A 19,256-nucleotide genomic window follows, 5' to 3' on the forward strand; every position below is an offset into this window, starting at 1 on the left:
CTCTGAATGTAACAGGCAGTGTCATGCTTCCATTCCTTTGCTGTTCTAACCCTTCTGCCTGAAAGATCCTTTGAGTATTGCCTTTATAAACCTGTGGCCTCCCCAAGACAGAACTGACCCTCCTCCTTGAGAGCATTCCTGTAGCCCACAAATGCTCCACAGAACTTGATCACATTCCTTTTGTTTACATGCCTTGCTCTTGCAGGTCGTAAACTCTTCGAGGGCAGGGACAGTGTTTTACTCATCTTTATATCATGAGTATACAATATCCTACACATAGTAGGTTTTTAGTAAATGTTAAGTGAAAACTTGTCATTCCGCATAGAGCAAACAGAATATAGTAAGTTCTCAGTTAATATTTGATTGACAGGCGGATAACCCTTTTTCATTAAACTTGAAACCGAGCTGACTATGTAATCAAGAGATATAATCAGACAAATTTTAACACCTCAAATTTCAATTTTTTTTTGGCTGCACCACGTGGCTTGTGGGATCTTAGTTCCTCCACCAGGGATCGAACCTAGGCGCCCTGCAGTGGAAGCGTGGAGTTCTAACCACTGGACCGCCAGGGAATTCCCTCAATTTCTTAATATTTACCCATTATCAGTATTTCAAGGATATGTACTTCACTCCTCCATAGATTAAGTAGTACTATTTGAGTAAATTCTTACAGGAAATTGTTAACCAAATATGTTTTTCATTTAGAATTTTAACTTAGTATCAACATTAATAATGTTTGGTGCTATATTTCTCTATATCCTGAACTGTATATATGTATAAACTGACTACTACTTAGCATTGGACTATGAGTTGCAAAGCACGATTTTCATGCCTTTCTTGAATGACTTGAGATTATGTCTTGTATTTCATAAAAGGGAGAGCATCTAACAGATGGCATTTTAAACAAATAGCTGTCCTCTGAATGTTCTGCACATTTAACAGCGTGTTCCTGCTGCAAGGCTAGTGAGGCCCAGCTATAAATAATCCTCTTGGAGACAGTTTGGAGGGGGTCCATGTTGGCATGAGGAATTTTTGCAGGCAGGCAGCAGGGCCCCAAGCAACAGCTCAGCTTTAAGGTTGAGACTCCATCCTTTTTTGATTGAAGAATTGGGCAGGATCCTGGAGGGACTCAGAACTGTACAGATTTTCAGGAAAAGACACTAGTCCAGAAGGACATGACTAGGACTAACTTCTAAGAATCGACTTGGAAGCTATCAAAGATGGAGAGAGAGAGCAGAGCTTCCCAACCTTTAATGCGCCTACAAATACTGTGGGGCTGTTGTTAAAATGCAGATTCTGGGCTTCCCTGGTGGTGCAGTGGTTGGGAGCCCGCCTGCCGATGCAGGGGACGCGGGTTCGTGCCCTGGTCTGGGGGGATCCCACGTGCCGCGGAGCGGCTGGGCCCGTGAGCCATGGCCACTGGGCCTGTGCGTCCGGAGCCTGTGCTTCGCGGAGGGAGAGGCCACAGCAGTGAGAGGCCCACCTAACACAAAAAAAAAAAAAAAAAAAAAATGCAGATTCTGATTCAGTAATGGTGGGTGCTACCAATCATGCGGGTGACGCCAATGCTCCTTTGAGGAGCAAGAAAATAGATGCTTCAGGTTGGGGAAACCTGATTTACTCACTTGCCTTAATTCATAAAGCTAATCAGAAAGTCAGAGAAAGACTCTACTGAGAATCCTCAGTAAAACAGACTTGTGCCAGTTCTAGGCTTGCTCCAGGTCCTGTAATCTTTTTCTGATGGAAAGAGTAGGTGTCAGTGGAAGAGAGAATTTGCTGCAGGTTCTTTTTGGGTTTTTTTTGCTAGTACGTTGCCCTATAGGTGGAGCTTTTCCAAAACATAGATTCTCCTAGCTCAGGAATCAGAATACACAGGGAAGAATATACATGTTTATTGATATAGAGTTCCACCCATAACTCTGATCATTAGCCAGATTGTGCCAGAAGCCCCCTCTGAGTGGAGACAGCTGGAGCTGATTGTTTGGTCTCTGTGCTGGGGGGAAACGGTGTGGGCAAGAGAGTGAAGGGGAGCTTGGTGCTGTTGTTTTGATCCTGTACTTCTACTTTATGCACACTGCCATTTCATGCCTGCAAAAGGATCATTAACACTTGGATTTAATTGTGTTTTAAGAATTAGTACTTCCTGTTTTAGTTTCCTTTAGCCCTGGTTGGTGTGTGTATGTGCCCCTACGTGCGTGCTATAACCTCACCTGTGCTCGATTTCGAGTCCTAGCAACAAGATACCAGAAGCTTCTGATTTATAGCTTAAGTGAGCAGTCTGAAAACTTAGAACTTACCTCACCAGAACTCTTAAAGACGAAACCACTGACCCAAAGAAGTCCCAGGCAAAAGCGTGATGTGTCTTGTTTGTTTCTTACCTGCTATTTACTCCCATTTAGTCCAGAGGCTGATTTCCTGGGTCATAATTGAGGTCTAATTGAATAAAGAAAAAAAGCCCATTACTCTGAGGAAGCAGGTTATGTGAATTGAGGATAAGTTGGGATCCAGGAGGCATTTTCTCTGGACTTCTTATGAAGCTATTACTCAATTTTTCACATTAAAAGACATCCCCTAGACAGAATCAGCAGAGACAGGATAGGACGAAGAAAAATGACACTGTAGTTCTCTAAGAAAACAAAACCAATTCCAAATGCTGCCCATCAGCTCAAGCCATTCATCTTCTCTGTGCTTCATGTCATTTTATTTCAATCGAAAATCCACAGGCAGGGATATACCTTTTGAATGATCTGGATAGCACTGTAGATCCAATTGCTGTTCAGTGATTCTAAACTTGGAAACTCTAAATAAAACTGAAGGAAAAGGAACTTCCAAAAGGGAATTAGGAGAAGTTTTACCAGATGCTTATTGAAGCAAATAGAAATAGTAGAAAAAGAAGTAGAAGTTGAGGGACTTCCCTGGTGGTACAGTGGTTAAGAATCCGCCTACCAATGCAGGGGACACGGGTTCGAGCTCTGGTCCGGGAAGATCCCACATGCTGCGGAGCAACTAAGCCCATGCGTCACAACTACTGAGCCTGCGCTCTGGGGCCCGCCAGTCACAACTACTGAGCCCAGGCATCACAACTACTAAAGCCCGTGCGCCTAGAGCCCATGCTCCACAAGAGAAGCCACCGCAAAGAGATGCCCACACACTGCAACAAAGAATAGCCCCCGCTCTCCGCAACTAGAGAAAGCCCGAAGACCCCATGCAGCCAAAAATAAATAACTAAATTTAAAAAAAGTAGAAATTGAATTACTAGCTCAAGATATTTATATTTTTAATCAAAGACGTGATATGTTTCAGATATTGTATTTTAGTGCTTCAGTTGGAATTCAGGTGAAAAGAATTAAAAACAAACAGGATATGTAAAATCCATATTTGTCAATCAAATAAATTGAAGAGAATCTCTACTCAGTTTTCTCATCTTTAAAATGAGAACTGTAAGTGTAGTTTCAAGAATTAAGCCGGGTATATATAGCACTTAGCATGGTGCCTGGTTCAGAATATGGGCTCAGTAACTGTTAGCTATTATCAAAACTATTTAAAAGGACTGCCTCAGTGCACAAAAATAATTAACAGAAGGTTAAATTGTGAACCTTTTCAGTATTATAAAGTATAACTATGCAAAATTAGACATATTCTTACATCTTTAGGACCTAGGGAGCTAAGTTGTAAATCTGTAGGCAATTATTCATTCTTAACTCATATTTTGAGCACGTTATTTCATGAAGTTTCTACTCAAAATTCATTGTGTCTATCTAATGTAATGCCTGGTGAGTGAATGAGATTAATAAACTTAGACTAAAAATACAGTGAGATAAAGACAAGGAAAGAAGTATGCTAAGAGGATCATTGAGAAAGGGCAACTTACTCAAATATTTCTTACAGTAGAGAAAACTTAGAGAAGTAAAGTCTTGACAGGAAGAAAACTTACAGGCTGAAGAATCAGCATGTGGAAAATGCAAATGCATGAAATGCACCATGCACTCCAGGAAGCCAAGTATCTGAACATGGCGAAGGCGAGGCTACATGTGGGGTAACATGGGAGAAGTAGGGAGCACTGGGATTCCTCAACAAAGTCAAGGCATTTGATCCCTTTCAATCATAAACATGACACCCTCAGATTTGTATTTTAATAAGATCACCCTGGTGGCAGTATGCAGGATGGGTTGGTGGTGTCAGTCTCTGGTACAAGCACCTAACAATTATATATGTGTGAATTGCTCTGCATCTGTATTGTGGCTCAATACAAAAGAATCAGAATGAAGGTTTCCAAGTTGATTCTTCAGCACTATACCCAAGGGCATGCAGATAATCTAACTGAATTCATCTGCAGACAAATACCTGATGTCTGGGTGGACTTTGAGGAAATTCTTACCCAATAGCCTCTATTCTCTGAGAACGAGGCATCAAGGTCATTTATTGAGTGAAGCAGGTAGAGTTTGGGTTCTTGTCTCAGGGTTTAAAAATCTGCTGCGGTCACTGAATTAATCACACCAGGAAATTGTGCTATTATCCGTGGTAACAGAATTACTGAGGATTTCAGTGACCCGGGCATCAGGGTTATTCTTCGGTTCTCTGAGGACAACCTGAACCCTAAGGCTTTTAGGTGCACCTTGGGCGTTTCCCAACCCTGAAGTCTTTACTGCCTGACATTGAAAATGCAAAGTGCCCAAGGAACCTATTCTTCCCTTCAGAATTAAGTTAAATCATATGAAACTGCTGATTTTGACAGACTTTTTACTTCAAAACTGATAGGTTTATATGGTTCAAACTAATAACGTTTTACATATATTGAGAGAGTTTCAAATATTTTGAAAAATGAATTTAGAGGCAAATTCACAGAAAGAGAGAGTTACAGACAATCTTCCCAGCCAGAAAACGTGCGGGTTTCTGAGTTTCCAGTGTCCCCTCTCATTCTGAGGCTGTTGAAGATGTTTCTACTGACAAAGATTGTCACCTCGACCAAACTCTAATCAGGCTCTTCTGAGCTCTTTCAACTAGGCCTCGATTTTGGACTTCCATGTTCCTCTCTGCATTGTCCACTTTTAGCAAGAACCCTGCTAATTTAGTTGAGGCAGCCTCACCATTTCGATATCTGATCACCCCGCATCTCTGAACCTGATCCCCACCCCCCCCCCACTCCCGCCAGGTGATGTCTGATCACCCTGGCCTACCTTCAGCAAGAATTCTCCTAGGTCAATTTGCCCAGAATCCCTCCTCACCCCTGATGTTTTCTGAGTAATTTTTCATCCACTGGCTCCCACTCTGCTCCTTGACTATAAATCCCCACTTTTCCTTGTGGTATTCAGAGTGGAGCCTAATCTCTGTCCTGCTGCAACACCCCATTGCAGTGGTCCCTACACCTACGGCAACAATCCCCCGACTAAAGTCAGCCTTACCGTTCTTTAAGAAGTGCCACGAATAATTTTTCTTTAACCTGCGAACCGTGAGGAAGGGCAACCCGGCCCAGCCAGAAGCTGCGGCGACCCTCACAGAAAATTACGCGCTCCTGGTGTAATGGGGCGGGGCGAGCGCGCCCTGCCTTAGCACGCAGCCGTAATTGCTAGACCCTTAGCGCAATGCTTAGAGGTCCCGCTCTGTGGTCAGGCTCACAGTGGTCCTCCCAGCAGAGAGAGCAGAGAGAGGAGGATCAGGTGGATCTCTGCCTTCTGCCTGGGGTCCTCCAGGCCCTTCCGCCTTGGGCTGGTGCGTGAGCTTGGGGGCCGGGCGCAGGCTGAGGGCTGTGTCCCGCAGGGCTCCAGAGCCCTTGCCGCGGCTGCCCACTGACCCGGCGCAGGCCTTGAAGCGGCAGTGAGTCTCTCCCCCATCGCCGCCTCCGAGACCTAATGGCCGCGGCAGTCTCCATGGGTCGCAGTCCTCGGGACCCGGCCCCGTTTGAGCGGCCTGAGGAGCCTGAGGGCCGGCTGGGTCCCGGGCACCTGGCTCCCTCAGTGATGACGGCTGGCTGGGGTCTGGGGACCTGGTCCTGGGGGTGGGAGGACCCAGGCTGGGTGCTGGACGAACACTCTCGGGCAGGGTAACGGTCCAGCCCAGGGACCCCCTCCTCTTAGCCAGAGTCTGGACCTAGAGCCTTGGGACCTTGCCCTTTCGTGTCAGAACAGAGAATAACATTTGTTTGGTGGAGATTTACAGGAACATTGTGACCTGAACTCAAGAAAAACAAAATGGATCTGACACCCAGAAGTTTGCAACAACTAACCACGCTCCTCCCTTACCTTTCCTATAAAAGGGCTTTGCTGAAAGCTTTTGGGGAGTTCGGGGATTCTAAGGCATGAGCCACCCGTCTCCTTGCATGGCCATGCAATAAACCTTTCTCTGCTTCAAACTCCGAAGTTTTGGAATTGTTTGGTCTCACTGTGCATCAGGCATATGGACTTGCATACCACTGGTTAATTGCTCCCTGCTGTTGACTATTACTGACCCTCCTCAATCATCTGTGAGCTCAAAACCAGGGCTCCTGCCTGCCCTCAGCTGGACTCTCTCAGGCCTGTGTGTAAAGCTCTAATTTTTGTCAGAATCAAGGCCGAATCCATTCTGCCTCTGATTTCTGTTTCCTCAGTTGCCCGCAAGCCTCTCAGGTCATCTGTCATTCCCCAAACTCTTGACCTCTCACATGTCTGCCCTCCCTCCCCGTACAGCCACATCTCTCTCCCCTGCTCCCTCCCAAACCCTTCCAGGGGGCTCTTGGGAACTCCCTCTCAGATCAGCCCCCTTTCAAGTGGATGGGCAAGTCAGTCTGAATCAGGACGGATGTAGTTTTAAGCAACCTCTCTGTGGCTGTAATTCCAAGCCGTGCTTCCCAACCCAGCTTTATCAGAAATTGTTGTAGAGTTTTTAGAATTTTAGCATGTTCTAGAATTTCAATTTCAACACTAGAGCAAGGTCTATTTATGGGTCTGATTCCCCCTGCAGGGGAAGGGTTAAGACAGCATGTCAGTGACTCCAGCAAAAACAGCTATAGCCCATTAATATCCCCTCACCTCCTGCCATGTTCTATCCTAAAACCCCTCAGACTTCATTTCCCTTCTTGTTATGCTTAAAGCCCGTGGTACATCATTATATTCTCTCAAAAATATCTTTGTCCCTTGCATTAAAAATATAATTTGATCGAAATAATAAACCCGTTATTATCTAGCTAGGAAAGATTAAATCTAGGAATCCAATTTCTGCCTCATTTGAGAAAGAGAAAAATAGGCAGACAATCAGAGACACAAATGGTAGCTGAAAAGTAACTTTTTCTGCCAGAGTCTTGTATTTTTAGATAATATTCTCCATCTTCACACCATCTACTTAACGACGGGTGGTTTCACAATTTCCTGAGGTATTGCCTTTCACTTAAACACCAAGCCCCACAGCCAAGCCTTACTTTCTTCTTTCCCAGTGGTTTCTCCACTTTCAAAGTAGTTTGTGGCTAAGTCAGGGATCACCTTCCAGAATGATGAGAAAAGTAGGGGCATAACTTAAATTGGTTTGGGTCCCAGAGGTCTCAATGTCTAGAGTTCCTAAAACTCTCTGTGGTTGAAAATTATGCAATTGCAAATCATTGCCAAGGTGTCAAATGAAAAATTCTAGGAAGCCTAAGGATTTCAGGGTACCATATAGGTTACAGGGAAGGGATCTGCCCATATTCTGGCCAAAGACTTTTGTCTAATGCTACCACAAGGCCAGCATGGCTTAAACCAATCTCTTTTAACTATTAGTAAAATATTAGACATAAAGAATTTGACACAGGGCAGTAACTCTCTGCCCCTTGTTCACACTTTGTCAGCTTTATAAGGACCTGGGCATCCTTTGGGGCACAATGTAGGATGGGGAAAGCTGCAAATGGAAGGTGGGTCATTTCATGTTCTATTTCCTTTCTTGGTCTTACTTCCACTCCACTGTGGGTCCTGGCACAGAACTGATGTAACTAGAAATCTTATCTATAGCAGAGAACACTAGCTGTTTATCAAAATCCATGCTCTTCTTTTCTTCCCAATTGGAACCCGCCTCCTAGACTCTTTTGGAGTTGGGTGTGGCCATGAGATTGAGCTCTAGACAGTCAGATCAGAGGACAAGCTGTGCTGTCTGGGCCATGGCTTTGTAAGAAGCTGTGCTTCCTCCAGACTGTTTTGCCTTTTCGCTGGCTGGATGCAACTGATGGTGAGGATGTAGGGGAGGGCAGAGCCACAGAGCCCACCATCCACTGTGTGCAGAAGAACCCCCACCAACCAGGAGCACTTGGTTGGATTCTTCCATGAACAACAGGTAAACTTCTATCATATTTGTCCTTACGCATTTTTGTCTCTGAGGCCTAGCTTACCTGAACTCATTCAATATATTCACCAGATTCACTTAACTCCTTATAAAGTTTTAACAGATCTCTTGTATATATTCAAGAATATATACACAATGGTACATTACTCAGCCATAAAAAAAGAAATAATGCCATTTGATGCAACATGGATGGACCTAGAGATTATCATACTAAGTGAAGTAAGTCAGGCAGAGAAAGACAAATATCATGATACCACTTATATGTGGAATCTGATTAAAAAACTGATACAGATGAACTTATTTACAGAACAGAAACATACTTATAGATATTGAAAACAAACTTATGGTTACCAAAGGAGAAACATGGGTGGGGGAGGGATAAATCAGGAGCTTGGGATTAACATACACACACTACTATATGCAAAATAGATAACCAACAAGGACCTACTGTATAACACAGGGAACTCAATATTCTGTGGTAACCTATATGAGAAAAGAATCTGAAAGAGAATGAATATATCTATATGTATAACTGAATCACTTTGCTGTACACCTGTATCTAACACAACATTGTAAATCAACTATACTCCAACAAATTTTTTTTAAAAGATAGCTTATTCAAAGAGAAAAAAAATGCATCTTGAACTCCTAAAGAAAAAAGAATATGTTGTCCAGCTTGAAAACAAAATCACTGGCCCATTTGCGTAGGAGAACTTTTTACGACTCCAGTTCTTACCATTTTAGTGCTGCCTTTCACAGCACTCACGCTAGACTATTTATCCAGTATAACCACGCGCATTTTAAAAGCTCAGATTTCACTCTCAGCTTTATATTCCTCGTTTCAAATGTGTTTAGTTGTTTCAGAACAATTGTTGCCGAACCTGTTTAGGTTTGTAGTAATCCAATCCGAAAAGGGAAGACATTTGTGTAACCATGGTACATATTATTTTTTTATAGATATGGCCTCCTCAACCCAAACCAGTGTGTGTAAAGCTCTATTTTTTGTCAATTGCCTAATTACTATGTTTTATTTGTATTAAATTTGGTGAATTTTGAGGGATGAGAGAAGGGAGGAATATGAGAGCTATAAAACCCTCATCAGTATCCCCTTTATTCAACTCAAAAGGGCATGGAAACTTCTTGCTATAACTTTGTGGTAACATTAGACCTTTTTGCTTAGAACATGGGCTAAGCTAATGAATGTATTACCAACAACTACATCTGCAAAGCCCTTTACAGCTTATATGATTTTATTTAATCTTCACAATAATCCTGGGAGATAGTAGGGAGGGTATTTTGATTTGGGGTTTCCTTTTGAAGGAACCGAGGAAAGAGAAAATAAGTGATGAACCTGAGGAACTGTGACTATAACATAGGTGGCCTGTGTCCACATCCTTTGTTTTTTGCGTTATATGATACAGTGATTCTCAGCCTCAAAGTGCACCGTTCACGTTTATGTCCTGTGGCATCATTTTCTCTAAGATGGGAGATCTGTATGAGCTGATTTCCAAGGTTCCTTCAGTTTATGTGTTTTATGACTACATTCTGCTATCTGCTTTCATATAAAAATGTTTCTAGGTTTCCATTATGCCGAAGGCCTAGGGTTTTCTCTTCTGCTAATTCTGTCTTCACAATGTTGAAAAGGGTTCAAGTTTTATTTACTGAAGAGCCCATTCTCCATTTCTCTTCACTCAACATTGATTTCATGCCCTTAAATACATTATGTTTGAAGCTGTGATTTTCCCCTGGAATTAAGCCAGGAACGAAGTTAATCTCAGCCCATTACACTACTAATGCTTAGCTTCACCTCAGGATGTTTTCCAAAGTACTTAGAAATCATTATCCCTTATAGGTCTAGCAGTTTACCTAGTTTCTACTTTGTTTAAAATTAGTGTGACCATATAATTTATTATCTTAACCAGGATACTTTCAGCAGGAAAGGAGGCTCTATTAATAATTATGCTGGGACAGCGGGCATTGACTAGGACTGTCCCAGTCAAATGGGCACATATGTTCACCCAGTTAAAAGGCATCTCTTGGGGAGCAGGAGGGTGTGCTCTGGCTCTAAAATCTAACACGAGTTCTCTCCCTTGTTATTATCTACTTTAGCAACGAATTATTTTTTCTCATGTCTTTTATCACAATGCATAAGGAAATGTTTATTTATGTACTTAAAAATATCTGTATTCCTCACTAGAGTTTTTGTTCCATAATGCAGGAACTAACACCTAGGACAGCATTTAACACATAGAATCAATAAATGTTTGTTAGATGAAGGAATAAATAACCAGACAAGTCTCCTACTCAAAGGCATCTGATGGATTATTCAGAAGATCTCAAAATAAAGAAGGTTTTTGCAAAGGAAAGAAAATGCCAGAGATTGGGCAACTTTAGCAGATTTCAGACCTAAACACAGCTGCTTTGTATTTTTGTTGTCTGAAGTAAGTCCCACCAGCTACCTCACCAACAGCATAGTAGAAGGTTTTATGCTGAGAAACGTTCAAGTTCAGTGGCATCTCAAAATGAATTAATAGCAAATGTAAAAGTGTAATGAGGTTGTTTTCCTCTTCAAGGGGAATGGAGCCAAAGAGTGGTTTTCTGGCTACTCTGGGATCTCGCCCCAACCCGGGGAGGGAGGCAGGGCTTTGGGTGCAGAACAAAGGCTTCAGGGGCCATTCATCACCTGCCAATGATCAGCAACAAAATTCTACCAGATCAACAAAAATTGGTAAGGTTTTGGAGGACTGACTCATGTGAATTGAACTCAGAAGAGCTCAATTAATAAACTGGAATGCCAACTTGAAAATTTACAAAGAAAATTAGGCCAAGAAAACCAGAATATTCATGTGTATTGGTCAGTACAGTCTCTCCCATGGAGAAATGTGAATTAGTGCCCAAAGGCTGCTTAGGAATATAGACTCCAGGTAGGTAGTTGCATGATCTTAATGCTGTTGGAATCAAGCTTTGAGAGTGTGGATTGTTAGGTCTCCAAGAATGTAAATAATGTCTGGTACTTGGAGAGCCAATTTGTAGACGTACTCTTGTCTGCTCTTTGGAGAACTCTCTCTCCTGTTCAGAGCCAGATAGTGGGAATGTTTATAATTTTAATATGTGATTTAAAATTGTTTGTAATAATACACACAATAAACTATTGTAAGATTTTTAACATTTTAAATAAGAAAGTGGTATGCTTATCAAAGGGGAAAGGCAGGGGGAGGGATAAATTAGGAGTTTGGGATTAATAAATACACACTACTGTATATAAAATAAACAACAAGGACTTACTGTATAGCACAAGGAACTATATTCAATATCTTGTAATAACCTATAATGGAAAAGAATCTGAAAAAGAATATATACATACATATATATGTATTACTGAATCATTTTGCTGTAAACCTGAAATATTGTAAATCAACCATACTTCAATTAAAAAAAATAAGAAAGTGGGATCCAATAAAGATAAAAAGGTGGGGAGGACTTGATGTTTGCATGGAAAATTCAGGTCTGTTAAATCCTGTATTCTTGACAGAGGTGGGTTTTAAATTTTAGCCTGAGCTTTCCAGTAGCCAGGATGGAGAAAAAACATTGATCGATTCTTCCTCTCCAGTTCCCATTTATCATCTCCTCATGCCTGACATATTACCAAATAACTGACTAATTAAGGTATATCCTGGTTTGGAAGAGTGCATTGGATTGGAAGACTAGCTAGTTTTTCTAGGTACACGTTTACATATCATCTCCTTGGGAAGGTTCTTCTACACATGGCTGACTTAATCCCAACTTCAGTTCAGAGGGTGTTTGTTTCTTTTGGTACGTGGGCCTCTCACCGTTGTGGCCTCTCCCATTGCGGAGCACAGGCTCAGGACGCGCAGGCTCTGCGGCATGTGGGATCTTCCCGGACTGGGGCACGAACCCGTGTCCCCTGCATCGGCGGACGGACTCTCAACCACTGCGCCACCAGGGAAGCCCGGGTGTTTGTTTCTTAAGATTAGTTCTAAACTCTGTAAAATGTGTCCTACTTGGAAACAGAGCCCTATGTACTGACTAATAAATCACTTAATAATTACAAAGACATGATGTATTCCTAGGTGAAGTATGATCAACTAAGCTTTCTGATATGTAAACCAAAGACCTTTTTTTAAGGAAGAAACACTTTTATCCCCCTACCACATGTATATCATGGCCTACAATAACTGAGGCAATACCCTGATTCATTTCTTTTTTTACATGGTGATAGAGTGCAATTCCTTTCATGATTAGCCAATACCTTCAGCTCATTCTTAAAACATGGTATGGACCATGAGAAAATATCATTTTACTAGAGTAGTGGTTCTCAACTCTGGCCCTCCTCCTCTGTTCTCCCCCATCTTCCAGCCAGATGAGCTACACTGCTGTGATTTGGGTATGTGCCATGTTCCTCAGGTGTGTTGGGGTCCTACTAGGTTGAAAATCACTGCCATAGACAACACTATTTGGGTAAAGACTGACATTTTTAATAATGAAGTCACCTTAACTCAGCCATTAGCTGAGACTTGGTAATGTTTTAGTTTTAATGAGTTTATTCTTAGAAACGTATTTGTGTTACTGTGATCTAAACTATGTTTGAAAAGAAAATTACCAAAAATTCACATTTGCCCAAGCTTTGATACTGAATTTTAAAGCTGTGTATGTACAGATACAGACAAAGAACCAGGAAAAGTCCAGCAGCAAAATAAAGAAACTCTATGGCATAAATGTATTTGAAAAACCTAAAAATATGTCATGTAGAAGGTGACATATTGCTAACTTCCCAAGCTAAGGATGGGTAACAATCTTCATAATGTTCGGGGAGTGCATTCAATTAGGCATTTGATAATTCCATCCCTCATTAGAGATAATCAGTGTCTAGAGACTAGATTGATAGATGTTTCTAAAATTTTGCCTAGAATTATATAAAAGAAATTAGACAAGAATTATAGAAAAATCATGAACAAATTATTTAGTAAAACATTCACAAGCAGCTTACACATAAAAATACCTCTTTCCTCCTATGTCATTCCAGGATTAGGTCTTAGTTATGAGGATTTTTGACTCTAAAACATATTCGTATGGGGGGCAAAATGTAATGCAAAAGATCTTATTTATAAAAAATTTAACCAGTGCATAGGCCCATACAGATTTTTATAAGTTTAATATCCTGATTTAGCAAATGAGAACATTACAGCTTGTAAGGGATGAAGCATGAACTTCTCCAAAGCCTAAACTCTAAACTATTCTGTTATATGGCTATAATAAATGCAGCTTTGTGTGTGTGTGTGTGTGTGTGTGTGTGTATTTTCCTAGGACTAGGGTCTTTGGCTTTTATCGGATTCTCACAGGGTTTGTAACTTTCAAAGGGGTAAGATTTATCGTTTTACTGGTCAATTTGGAAATTTATATATAGTCACAGGGTTAATAGGGTAAGATTAGGACAAATATAATTAAAATTCAGAGGCTTAGCTTACTAGTAATAGAGGAAGATGTTTATTGTGTAAAAAAGAAAGCACAGCACTGACTTAGAAAATAAAACTTAACAAGAAGTCCTTGGTAACAGTTTTATTAAGCCAAAACAAGAAATTAATGAGTGAGAATTAGTTGCAGAATTTCCAAGATTCAAAGTAAAGAATTGTAGAGATTAGTTGGTGACAACATATTGGTCAGATGCCACAGTATGTCGTAGTTTGGAAAGTTTCAGTTCATGACAACATTTAGCATTATTCTTGTTTAGATTGGGATTTGCATGCACACTTATTGGCATCTGGGTAGATATTAGGAAAATCAGGACCTCAGAAACTTGTCAAATTATTTATGTTTCAGCCTCCTTTGAAATTATTTGAAACTCAAAAATCTGAAAATACTTATTGGTCTCTAATTTAGGTACCACATACAAGGACTAACATTTTCAGAATCATTTCCCTAAGTGAAGAGTACTGGGCTTACACTGTTACGCACCTGCAGCATTTGACCTTGCTGATGAAATAAGCAACAGCAATTTGGTGCCAGAGGAATTAGGCCTAGAATATGCATTAACTAACTATGTCTTTGATCTATAGACTCGTATCTCCCACCTCTGTTAATTTTAAGTATAAGTAGCATTAAGGAGACAGGAGCTAAATGTGATTTGGGGAATAAGTACTGGTGAGCTACTCACATAATGAGACAGGGATAGGGTTGAAGCTAGAATTCCAAACCTGAGATCTTGTACTGGTTATTCACCTCATGGTAGCCACATTTCCTTCTCATAGATACAGGGCGGTCCAAAGAGGTTGATGTGTTAACAGTTCACAGCAAAGAAGAGCAGCATGAAGTGGTCATCTGATGGCTGATGGTATGTGGCCAAACTGCCCCACAGCAATTTGTGGGGAAATCTGATACTATATTAATTCATCAGCAAATCAATTTCCTCAGCTGAGACTTCTCTTTCTAGCTCATAAGAATCTGACATGTTATACTCTCTTCCCCTGCAGGGCTTCCCTCTTTAGGGAGGGGAAAGTAGACCTCCTAGGAAAATTTTTTAAAAAGGCTAGAGGGGTGGGATAGGGAGGGTAGGAGGGAGGGAGATGCAAGAGGGAAGAGATACGGGAACATATGTATATGTATAACTGATTCACTTTGTTATAAAGCAGAAACTAACACACCATTGTAAAGCAATTATACTCCAAGGAAGATGTAAAAAAAAAAGATGTTAAAAAATAAAAACAATAAAAAATAAAAAGGCTGAGAACTGCCATAGAAAGTGTGACTTAAAGCAAAGAAGAAGGGGGATCTGTATGCATACATATAGCCTGTGTGTGATTGTTTGCCTATAAAAGTACAATATATGAATACATCACTTTTAAAATAGTTATTTTTCATTAAAATTGAAGTCAACTTTTAATTCTAATTTTTTGGAAGTCTTTTTCATTTTGTAGTTGTGATTTCAGCATTTCTGAAGGATTACTTTCATCATTATTACCATAAAGGTAAGTTTGACCATGATAATTAGCCAAATGTGTGCTTTATCAAACTTAAAAATAGCTGATATTTTTAATAAGCGTATTCAAGAGCTACAGATATACAGAGCAATAAGCAAACTGAATGTTTTATCTCCAAGATTTTAAACACATACCCCTTTTTTCTTTGCTTCTGGCTGGGGTCACTCCTGTCCCGGTGAGAGTCACCCTGCTTGTCCTCACTCAGAGCCATAGAGTAGGCTATAGATATGATTTACATGTGAATAAAGAAACAGGTGCTATTTTTAAAGAAAAGGCTTTGTATTTTTTTTCAAAAACAAATTGACTTGAGTCATGAGTCACAAAATTTTGTGTGATTTTTTTAATGATGTGTAAAAAAAGACACAATGAGTTTGTGTCAGTTATACACTGGTAGCTTTGTACAATAAAATTAGTGAAGGTGGAGTGAAATAATCATCATGGTGCTGGAGAGCCTATTAAAGCTCAGGTCACTAAACTCAATTTCCTACTAGAAGCACATTAAAACAAATACAATTTCCTAAAAACATGAGGTGCATTAACATAATTTGATGCTTCAAAGGATAACATAAGGTCTGAGTTTAAGGTTACTATCCATAGTAGATAAAATTAACTCTTCCTATTTAAAAAAAGCAGAAAACACAGGAAAGCTTGTCATCCTTTTCAGCAGACTAAAGACCAAATTTGTGGTGACAAAATATAGAAAATGTTTAGAAATAACTTAAACAGGACTTTCTTCCCACCTGGCTAACAATCTTTGATCTTTACGCTTTTATGGTAGTTGATTTATAAATAATTACCAGCCTTTGGTCTCACATTTACAAAATAGGTTAATGACTAGACCAATGTTTTGCATTGTTAAAATATGTTAAGTCTTCCAAAGTTGTTCATTAAATATGTGGTGGCTTGGGGAATATGGTTTTACATACAATTTTAACCCAAACAGAATAAAATACTTGGGGCTTACTTTTTTTTTTTACACTATCTTATAGTAACCCCAAAGAGCGGGAATTAACCCTCAGGTGATACTGGCATATGTAATACAAAATCTGCCATCATAAACCTGCCTGAGCAGGTTTCAGAAGCAACTCAGCAGTTACAAAGGACTTATACTAGTTTCCTATTGCTGCTTTAACAAATTACACAAATCTGATGGCTTAAAATGACACAAATTTGTTATTTTACAATTCAAGAAGGCAGAATTCTGAAATGGTTTCACTTGCCTAAGATCAAGCCTGTAGCTTGGGATGCCATTCTTTCTGAAGACTCTAGGGGGAGAATCTGTTCCCTTGATTATTCAATCTTCTAGAGGCTTCCTGATTTCTTGGCTCATGGCCCCCTCCTCCATCTTCAAAGCTTGCTGTGTAGCATCTTCGCATCTCTGACTCCAACTGCCCTGCCTCTGTCTTTCACTTTAGCATGGAGTGTTGACAATGTTTTATTATTTTTTAAAGTAAAATAAATATAACTTTGTACTATAATGTGGAAATACATTTACGTATTTAAAAGACTAGATAAATCTAAATTTCTTCACTTTCTCCTCCCATCCAGTCATCTCAGAACTAACCACTGTTGCTCATTTAGTTTATGACTTTTACTTTTTTTCTTTCTTTTTTTTTTAACATCTTTATTGGAGTATAATTGCTTTACAATGGTGTGTTAGTTTCTGCTTTATAACAAATTGAATCAGCTATACATATACATATATCCCTATATCTGTCCCTCTTGCATCTCCCTCCCACCCTCCCTATCCCACCCCTCTATGTGGTCACAAAGTACTGAGCTGATCTCCCTGAGCTATGGGGCTGCTTCCCACTAGCTATCTATTTTACATTTGGTAGTATATATAAGTCCATGCCACTCTCTCACATTGTCCCAGCTTACCCTTCCCCCTCCTCGTGTCCACAAGTGCATTCTTTACATCTGTGTCTTTATTCCTGTCCTGCCCCTAAGTTCTTTGAAACCATTTGTTTCTTTTTTAGATTCCATAAATATGTGTTAGCATGCGGTATTTATTTTTCTCTTTCTGACTTACTTGACTCTGTATGACAGTCTCTAGGTCCATCCACTTCACTACAAATAACTCAATTTCATTTCTTTTTATGGTTGAATGATATTCCATTGTATATATGTGCCACGTCTTCTTTATGCATTCATCTGTTGATGGACACTTAGGTTGCTTCCATGTCCTGGCTATGGTAAATAGAGCTGCAGTGAACACTGTGGTACATAATAATTTTTGAATTATGGTTTTCTCAGGGTATATGCCCACTAGTGGGATTGCTAGGTTGTATGGTAGTTCTATTTTTAGTTTTTTAAGGAACCTCCATACTGTTCTCCATAGTGGCTGTATCAATTTACATTCCCACCAACAGTGAAAGAGGGTACCCTTTTCTCCACACCCTCTCCAGCATTTATTGTTTGTAGATGTTCTGATGATGGCCATTCTGACTGGTGTGACATGATACCTCATTGTAGTTTTGATTTGTATTTCTCCAATGATGAATGATGTTGAGCATTCTTTCATGTGTTTGTTGGCAAGCTGTATATCTTCTTTGGAGAAATGTCTGTTTAGGTCTTCTGCCCATTTTTGGATTGGGTTGTTTGTTTTTTTGATATTGAGCTGCATGAGCTGCTTGTATATTTTGGAGATTAATCCTTTGTCAGTTGCTTCATTTGCAAATATTTTCTCCCATTCTGAGGACTGTCTTCTCGTCTTGTTTATGGTTTCCTTTGCTGTGCAAAAGCTTTTACGTTTCATTAAGTTCCATTTGTTTATTTTTGTTTTTATTTCCATTTCTCTAGGAGGTGGGTCAAAAAGGATCTTACTGTGATGTATGTCATAGAGTGTTATGCCTATGTTTTCCTCTAAGAGTTTGATAGTGTCTGACCTTAGATTTATATTTTCTATTTCTTTCTGGTTCAGTTTCAGAAGGTTGTTCTTTTCTAAGAATTTGTCCATTTCTTCCACGTTGTCCATTTTAATGGCATATAGTTGCTTGTAGTAATCTCTCATGATCCTTTGTATTTCTGCAGTGTCAGTTGTTACTTCTCCTTTTTCATTTCTAATTCTATTGATTTGAGTCTTCTCCCTTTTTTTCTTGATGAGTCTGGCTAGTGGTTTATCAATTTTGTTTATCTTCTCAAAGAACCAACTTTTAGTTTTACTGATCTGTGCTATCGTTTCCTTCATTTTTTCTCATTTATTTCTGATTGTGTCTTTATGATATCTTTCCTTTTGCTAACTTTGGGGTTTTTCTTTTGTTCTTCTTTCTCTAACTGCTTTAGGTGTAAGGTTAGGTTGTTTATTTGGGTTGTTTCTTGTTTCTTGAGGTAGGATTGTATTGCTATAAACTTCTCTCTTAGAACTGCTTTGGTTGCATCCCATTGGTTTCTGGTCATCGTCTTTTCATTGTCATTTGTTTCTAGGTATTTTTTGATTTCCTCAGAGATCTCTTGGTTATTTAGTAGTGTATTGTTTAGCCTCCATGTGTTTGTATTTTTTACAGATTTTTTTCCTGTAATTGATATCTAGTCTCATAGTGTTTCGGCTGGAAAAGATACTTGATATGATTTCAATTGTCTTAAATTTACCAAGGCTTGATTTGTGACCCAAGATATGATCTATACTGGAGAATGTTCCGTGTGCACTTGAGAAGAAAGTGTGTTCTGTTGTTTTTGGATGGAATGTCCTATAAATATCAATGAAGTCCATCTTGTGTAATGTATCATTTAAAGCTTGTGTTTCCGTATTTATTTTCATTTAGGATGATGTGTCCATTGATGAAAGTGGGGTGATAAAGTCCCCTATTATGATTGTGTTACTGTCGATTTTCCCTCTTTTGGCTATTAGCATTTGCCTTATGTATTGAGGTGCTCCTATGTTGGGTGCATAAATATTTACAATTGTTTTATCTTCCTCTTGGATTAATCCCTTGATCATTATGTAGTGTCCTTCTTTGTCTCTTGTAATAGTCTTTGTTT

This window comes from Orcinus orca, chromosome 3 (genome assembly GCF_937001465.1).
Source record: "Orcinus orca chromosome 3, mOrcOrc1.1, whole genome shotgun sequence".
Taxonomy (NCBI): Eukaryota; Metazoa; Chordata; class Mammalia; order Artiodactyla; family Delphinidae; genus Orcinus; species Orcinus orca.